The following is a 7,500-nucleotide window of genomic DNA, read 5'->3' on the forward strand; positions in this document are numbered from 1 at the left end:
CAAAAGGTTATATTCGTGGACAATCAAAACATGTTGGAATTGTGCCACCACACCACAATTCCAACATGTTTTGATTGTCCACTACACTGTAGTGTGCAGTAGTATAGTGTTAGATTCTGGACGTAAAGGAGAATTCCGGAAACAGAAAGTCGTGTAGTGCAGGGGTCTGCAACCTTTTTGAAACAAAGTGCCATGTTTTTAGTTTCTGGATAGTCAGTGTGTCACTTTAATGCCACCACACCACAATTCCAACATGTTTTGATTGTCCACGAATATAACCTTTTCCCTTGTTAAATATTCTTTCACATTGTTATAATGATCATTAGACTCAGAGCATATATAGGCCTCCTATCTCTCTCCCCCAGTCAGAGTTCAGAGTTTTAATGAATGTAGAATGATGTGCAGGATGTAATTTACATACAAATATGAGTGAATTCATTTATTTGACTACATTTTTTCAATTGTTTATTTACCGGTAATTGTTTGTTTTTTTATGCCAGTGTGCCAGTGATCACCCTCCTTTGTGCCAAGGTTGGCACCAGTGCCAAAGGTTGCCTACCCCGGCACTACACTATACACAACTTTATGTCTTGTATAGGGTTTCTTGCATGCGTCACAGGTGGCACATGCACACTAGCCTATACATGACTGATCAGTGACATGCAGGTTACACATCAGGTCTTTTACTGGGAGGCCTATATAGCTCTTCGACAAGGCAAGCAATCAACGCTCTCTGCTTCCATTCAATTACCAGTTCAATGTGCCGAGGCTCCGTAACCCCTCATACAGGCTTGTTAGCCTGCTGTAAGACCGAGAGAGTAAATTAGAGAACCCCTGAGGGGATTTAAGCCCTGTTCTGTGGTATGTCGAGGGTCAGCACTCGCTGCACTCCGCATAGCAATGAGAGAACATGGGAGAGTCTATAAGAGAAAGAGAGGATTATTCAGATTTGTCATGCATTCTTCCATCCATCTAGAGATTCTAGACCTCTCCAACTCCCTCTCCGTGACTCACGCACGCACGCGCGCGCGCACACACACACACACACACACACACACACACACACAGACACACACGCTTGCATGAGCATATACTGTGTAGTGTAAAATCACAGACATATTGAGCTTACTGAAGCACTCACAGTCACATGAGACTCCTACCACACGCGCACACATGCACACACGCATGCACACACACACGCGCGTGCACGCACGCACGCACGCACGCACGCACGCACGCACGCACGCACGCACACACACACACACACACACACACACACACACACACACACACACACACACACACACACACACACACCCACACACAAAGCCATGGCTGAGCAGCCAGCCGGCAGATATTGAGATAAGCTGGCTAAAGGGCAGAGAGACCACGCAGCAGAACAGAGCGATGCAAGCTGTGAAGTGACGGACGTCGTCTTTTGACCCTGCAGATAAAGGCACTCTCCACATCAGCTCCGTCGCAGCGTTAAAAGCCAGCCAGTGTGTCTCCCAAGCTCAGCTGTATCTCCACATCTGAAGCGGTATATGATTCAGACGGGGCCCATTAATAAATGATTCCTCACCACAAAGACTCTGTCTGAGCCACCGTTGCACCGCCTACTCTCAGATCTGCCGGGAGGCAGCTCCAGTCCATCTGTGTGGAGCCTATGCACTCTTCTGTATAAGCCTGTGTGGGAGAGTGTTGAGTGTGCCTTGCAGTGAGTCAATGGCAGTCCCTCAATAACCCATCCAAATAGTCAGTTAGACAACAGTGTAACTGTCTGGTTATCTCCCATAGAGCTGAGATGGCTGGTTGCCCAGATTGTCTGTTAGCAATTGAACCACTTAGACCAATACAATTATGGTCTTTCTTTGAGTGTGATGTTTCTTACCCTGCTGTAGCCAATCAGCTGTACTTTCTCATGCCCTTTAACACATTCTGAACGGGCACCCATTTTGGTGTCGGCATCATGTTATGCTTTAGCTATTTAAAAATAGCAGATCTACAAGCTCATATCGCGCCACTCGGTGGCGCGATATGAGCTTGTAGATCTGCTATATTTTTTTTTAATCGAAGAGCGACTGACATTTTTTAGAATCTGATCTCAGGTCAGAATGGGTTTAATCAGACCAGTGTGTGTCCGGCGGAAACCTCGTATGAATCTGATCTCAGGTCAGAAGTGCTGCGCTGCCTCTGGCGATAAAGCAGAAACTAGATGGTCACAGGGACTGACTGACAGGCTTTAGCGTGACTGATAGTAAACTGCAATGGTCGCAATGAATGTTATATTATCCATATCATCTTAGTGATTTGCCAATTATTTGGGGATCCACTTGCAATATCTTTACGGAATTTTGACCTACAAACAAACGATAATAATACTGTATGTTATGTCATGTCATCAAGACGGACTTTGAAGTTTGACTTCTAATACCTGGCCTGGTGGAGAACTGTACTCCACCAGGGGAGCATATTTTTCTAGTTTATTTTGTTTGTACATAATTATAGAATGTTGATGTATTGTGATGTATAGCCTATATATACAGTATTTTAGCTGTCCTTGTCTCAGTCTATGATTGCTGTAGAACACACTACATCTACTGTACAGTCGGCCAATATTATTAGGTATCTCATATTGGCACATGAAGTGATGACTATGCAAACCCTTTCCACCTGTTTCCCAAGGTACTTGGTCCCAAGAGAATGTGTGCTTCACTTCCTCCACACTTGCTATTCAGTTGTCACAGCCAGTGTTGCCATGTCTGCTTATTATAAATCAACCTTTGGCTTGTTTTTCTGTAAAGTCACGTACATATTGATAGTTGCTGATATATAGTGATTTTTGGGCTGCATGGTTTCTAAGGTGTAGTTGTTTATTTGGACATGTTTGGACATTTCTTCACCTCAAGGACCCCCACACCCCAGATAAATATGTAGCCTAATTGTCCACGGACCTCCATCTGAACATATTTTGTGCCAAAATATTTCAATTTATTCTCAATATATATATATATATTTTTTAATATCTAAAACCTCACAACATGTCGCTGTGAGCTTGTAGATCTGCTATTTTCAAATAGCCGTGAAGTGTAAAAACACGGCCTATATAGTTGCTTCTTTGTGGCTTGTTTTCATAGACCTGGCCGCTTGTTTCTGTTTTGCAAAATCCGGTCACAGCAGCAACAGCAACCAAGACGATAATAGCCCTCTGGGTTTACATCCTGTATCTGTGCGTGTCAGTGCGTGAAGTGGGTGGACGCCTTTTTAGGAGACAATTTGCAGGGTTTGTGTACCATGTCGCTTCTAGTGGCCGGACTATCAGGATTGGACTATCTTCCTAAATTAACAATCTTTGGCTCCAGCCAAAGAGGAAGTGATGCACGCAATTTCACGTAAAGGCTCACACGGGACACTGGAAACAGGAGGATACTGCTGCATTCCCTTGTTCACTAGTATAGGAATAAACACACCATTGGGGAGGTTTAAGGGATTTATTGACAGTGAAGAAATGGAGGGATGACGGAGGGATGAATGCATGCGGATGTGTAGGTTCTGGGAGGGGGGGGGGGGACCCTGGAGTCTTTGGGGATCGGAGGTCGAATGGCACTCGTTGTGTGGCATTCGTCGTAAGGCGTTCGTTCGCCTTATGGTGCGCATGGACAATATCCCCCCGCAGGAACCTGAGAAGGAGAGGAGAGAGTTTTGTTTTAATCGTTTGATCCACTTGGATGTAGTAGGGCTGGTGCCGAAAAGCTCCTTTGGGGGGAGCGGGGAGAGGAGCTGCTATGGAGGTGAAGGGGTTGAGGGTGGGTTGCGAGAAGCCTGTAGGAAGGCGGCTGGTGTGCGACGCAGCGAGGCGGGGCGAAACATGGAGGATTCTGGGTGGTACTGGGCAGGTATAAATGGGGACAGGTAGATTGACGTGGGGGGCGGAGAGTGGCATGAAGGGCTGCAGGGCCAATGTGCGTTTCTCCTCCTCCATCTGTTGTTCCAACTCCATTTAATTCATGCCTGAAGCTAAAGCTACATATTTTGTATACGTAAAGCTACATTTTGGATACTTGCACAGATCGCAGTGCATTTGCTGCTTTGTTGTCCACACATTTTAGACCGGAATCAGATTGGATAAAGCTTTTTGAGCAGGTGATCTACTTGCTGCACTCAGTCACATTTTGCTATAGGAACCAAGCCTGAATTCTGGTTCCTGTGACCTTAACCTACTCCACTTGCACTCTGCTGATGCAACAACCCAGTACTATCAATGTTGTACGTTCCCGCAGCTTGACTCTCTCCCTCCTTCACCGTATGTGAATCCAAAGACAAAATGAGCGAGGAGGAGTCGCCCCTCAGGTGGACAAACTTTGGAGAACAAAGGACGACGCAAGGATGAAAGGAGACCCGGTGAGTAGACGTTAGAGGGGTAGAGGGCCACATGGGAGCTGGTAACAAGCATGTGTTAATTGAGCACACGAATATTGAGCACAGCGAACAGCAGCAAGCATGGTCCCGCCAGACCGCCGCAGCCAGGTGTCGATCAACTATATGAGAGAGTGGAGCGTTGAGTGAATCGACTGAAAACCGCATTGTTCAACAGCAATCACACAGTGCCATGTCCCTCTCCACCACAGCAGTGGTTCTCAACATGTGGGTCCCCACATAGATATACAGTAGATTCAGTACAGTGTTTTAGATGCAGTACAGTGGTCTTGTGCAGCTATAGATTCAGTAAAGTGGTCTCATTTTTACAATAGGAGGAAATTATACATTTGTACTGCATGTATAAAATGGCATGGTTCTTGTCCAAAACTGTATGAGATTGGCATATATTTGGCATGGCTGTACAGGGGAGGCTTGTAGGTAACCCATTCCCATTCACATAGCCTACTGTATATTGAAGTGACAGCTAAATTTGACCTTTTGGAAAATGGCTATGACTGTTTTTCTCTCGCCAAAATATAGAATCAAATGGTATATCTCTATCTTTGGTCTATATCTAAATTTGAGCATGCCATAGCCTCCGAAAAGACAGTCTCGCTGGTGTTCCAGCCAGCAATTCCGCAGGTCTCATAGTGGTAATAAGATATCGAAAATGTTTTGTGCGTGTGGACCCCTCCTGGGGCCTCTACTAAATGGACAGGATACCACTGCTGTGGTTCACTGTCTATCATCATCATTTCTGATGTTGTTGTTTTCCACGACAGTATCTCATCATCTTATACTAAACTTTATTCTATATGCAATGTCATGTCACTGAGCAAGTGAGCAGTATATGTGTGGGAGGGATTGAGGGTTTTCTCATTGTCTGTTTTTTTTCTTTCCTTTTCCTTTTGTTTTTCACAAGATTTTTTTTTTATACTGTACCAATTGTATAATAATATATAACCTATTAACACAATCGGTGCCGGGATGACTTCAAAATTCAGATTTTGGAAACAATCCGGGAAAAAACGGAGACATATTTAGCTATAGCTTACCTTGGTCTCGATTTCATAATTGCGACATTCGACCAGGAGAGGCACTGATGCTGCCCCTCTGGCGGCAACTTCTTTGCAGCCGGTTCTGAAACACGGGGGAAGGGCCGGAAGGCGACGATGGGACCTCATCTCGGAGCTACAGAATGGAGCACAGGGACCGAGGGACCATATGGGGCTAGTGGTTGTTCATGTGGATTTTCAGAGCATGTTTATTGTAATGATTAATGTAATAGCAATCAGTATTTTTCCATGTTCTATCAGTTTAAAATGACGAGAATGACAATTAAAAAAAGATACAAAAATTTTTAAGACAGATTAATCACAGCTTAAAAATGTATTAATTATGATCAATCACTATTGATGTCCAAAATACTTAAATGTATATATATATATATATATATATATATATATATATATATATATATATATATATATATATATATATATATATATATAATTTTTTTAGTACAATGCAGCAAAATTACAACATTTACAAATAGCCAGTGCTGCCAGTCCAAGAAACAAAATATCCATCCATCCTATATTCATTTAAGGTTCATATCCAAAATGCATCCCATTTTGAAAAATAAATAAACGTTTGAATTATACAAAATATGCCATTTTCCTTGACAGACAGACTGTCTAAAATAAAATAAATAAAACGCCGGACCCGTTTCATGTTTAATGGTCCATCCTTGACTACCACAGCACGTTGAATGAACGTTGTTTAAGTTCAGCTGTGGAGCTAAAACACGCCCCTCTGTGGCCGAGTTGGGAAGCGTAGACGTATACTCGCTAGCGCTCCGTGGGAAAATGATGGAGTGAGTGATAAACTCTCTCTCTCTCTCTCTCTCACTGTCTCTCTCTCTCTCTCCTCTCTCTCTCTCTCTCTCACACACACACACGCGCACGCACACGCACACGCACACGCACACACACACACACACACACACACACACACACACACACACACACACACACACACACACACACACACACGCACACACACTTAGAGAGAGAGAGAGAGAGAGAGAGAGAAGCGGTCTATTTTCCTTGCTTATTGGATTCTCTTGGTCTGTTAAATAATTGGTCCGAGGGGGATGTAGGATGGTGGAGAGCATGGAGCCTTGATAAGACTCGTCAGTCTTGCTTCACAGCGCCTTCCGTGCCTTTAATTGGCACTATAGCAACTAGTGGTGGCACCGCGGCAGCCTGTCGCCCAGAGGACCAACCCCCCCCCCCCAACCCAACCCAACCCAACCTTCCCCAAAAAATATTAAAAATAAATAAAAAGGGAATTCAAGGAAAAGGTAAAAGTGTGATTCCCCTTTGCTTTCAAAGGCACCACGCCGCGCCCCACTGTGACTAGTGTCTACACACCTGATATGACCGCGAGACGAGGACTTAAGTCACTATGGAGAGAGAGAGAGAGAGAGAGAGAGAGAGAGAGAGAGAGAGAGAGAGCTAGCACCGGCAGAGTGAGGGGAGGGGTATTTTGACAACCTTTTCAGTGTAAAAGGAGACTGGGTCTCCTCTCTCTCCGCCCCGTACACCCCCCCCCCCCCCCCCCCTCTCCCTCTCTCTCTCCACACACACACACACACACACACACACACACAGAGCGGGGCGGTCGTTCTTAGTCCGCGCACATCGTCCTCCACTTGGCCAGCAGCGTCACTTGGAGGAGATCATCTCGTCTACAGACACACAGTGTGAGCATTGAAGGAGCAGAGAGAGGGAGGCTGTGCTCCGGGCTTCATTAGACTGTCACCTCCACTCACACACACACACACACACACACACACACACACACACACACACACACACACACACACACACACACACACACACACAGAGGAGAGGAGAGAGAATCCTCACTGAAAGACCGAACGAAGACATTTTTTACAACCTCCCCGCCATACCGACGCAGTGAACGATATCGTGTGTCGAACTGACCTCGTCTGTCATTTGTTCTGTCCGAAGGGAAACAAGTGTTTGTTTGTTTTGTTTGACTTTGAGCAGAGAG

This window comes from Protomyctophum parallelum (genome assembly GCF_964188405.1).
Source record: "Protomyctophum parallelum genome assembly, chromosome: 2".
NCBI lineage: Eukaryota > Metazoa > Chordata > Actinopteri > Myctophiformes > Myctophidae > Protomyctophum > Protomyctophum parallelum.